Genomic DNA, 1,624 nt, shown 5'->3' on the forward strand with positions numbered 1-1,624 from the left:
TTCCTGTTCCGATCATGCTTCGCCTTGTTTCCTTCCGGTCAGTCCGGACTCCTGGGCATTTCCTCAAGGAACATGACGACCGGTCCTTTCCATCATAGGCCGTTCGCCCCTTTCCTTTCGTCACTCGGGTGGTGTGCCGACCGTCCTCTTCCTTACCCGACCGTCTGCCTTGACCCTTACAGTACAATATCGTTCCTTGATTCCCTAATGATTATTTTTATTTCCCTCGTACTCATGAGATGACAATGAGATATCTTCTCGTCTGTGATTATGATGACGCCTAACTCAATCAAGTTTGTGAATCCTCCAGGTTCGGACAATTCTGATGTGGTCTTATCAAAGGAAAGAATTAGGAGGTGATCACTCTTCCCCTTCTAACTTTCATTCTCTCTTTTTCCTTTCCTTTGACCCAATACCGTTCGTTCTTGAAATATAGTGGTCAATACCGTTCAGATATCTTCTGCAATTCATCATTGTCGTTTGCTTTCTTTCTATAACGAGCACTTAATTGCCCAAACTTTACCTTTTACCGTTCGGTTCTTAGGACTTAGCCGATCGGTATCCTTAATCTCTCAAACCAATTGGTTAGATGATTGGTCCCAAAAACTCCCTCTGTATTTGCATTCCAGTAAATCGGTCACTTCTAGTCTGTTTATTTAAAACCATACGGACTGTGGGGTTTATGCTTACAGTTTGGTCTTCCGTCCGGTTTATCGATTAGACTTTCTGCTTGTATACAGCCTTTTGAGTATGTGACCGTTCGGTTAGTCTGAATGGTCCGAAATTCACTCCCAAAAGTATCCGAATCATTTTCTTTTCTGGTTTCCTATTTCTTGAATCTCCTACCCAAGCCCAACTTACTTAACGGTTTAGTCTGTTACCATAAACCATTAGCAAACTTTACACCCTTTTCATAATCTCCTAAATACCCTAGTGACCAATGTTGAATCTACACCATACGTTACTACCATACCAGTCAGTCACATCTCCTTTGCATGTTAAATCCCCTATTTAAACATTTCCTTTCGGATATTGTGTACTCTTGGAAATTCCAGTTGCTCACTTGATTCCTTTTAAGACCGTTCGGTATTTTCCCAACCTCATCGTTCGGTCTAGGTGCAATTGTTCAACCTTGAATAGGCCACCCTAAACAACACAAAGAAAATTATCCATTGTCAAGGTGCTCGACCCTTATAGTACTCGGTATTGGACCAGTACTATTTTCTAAAGGTGCTTGGCCTCGAACTAAGCACTCTTTTGATAATCATTGAGTATTTATTTTAATCTCTTTAATAACCCTCGGATTAATTTATTCGGCCACACCGTCCCTATATTCTGGTCTCCTTGTTCAAGTGTCTTAAATTCATGCTTTAACTTCAAAATTCTCCTTGTTATCTTTTCCTTTCATTTGGTGATATCTCTCCAATAAACTTCTAATTTTCGAGGACGAAAATTTTTATTTGTTGGGGGGAATGTCACACCCCATTTAATATCCCTCCTTAGTGGGGTACACTTGTCAAGCCGTCCAGTCTTCCCTGGATAGTGGGAGACCAACTCTGTCAAGTAATTAATTCCCTTTCTCAGTGATCCGTGAAGCAGCTGAAGGACTGTGAACTTCCAAGAA

The sequence above is a fragment of the Vigna radiata genome, chromosome 8 (assembly GCF_000741045.1).
Source record: "Vigna radiata var. radiata cultivar VC1973A chromosome 8, Vradiata_ver6, whole genome shotgun sequence".
In the NCBI taxonomy this organism is placed as follows: Eukaryota; Viridiplantae; Streptophyta; class Magnoliopsida; order Fabales; family Fabaceae; genus Vigna; species Vigna radiata.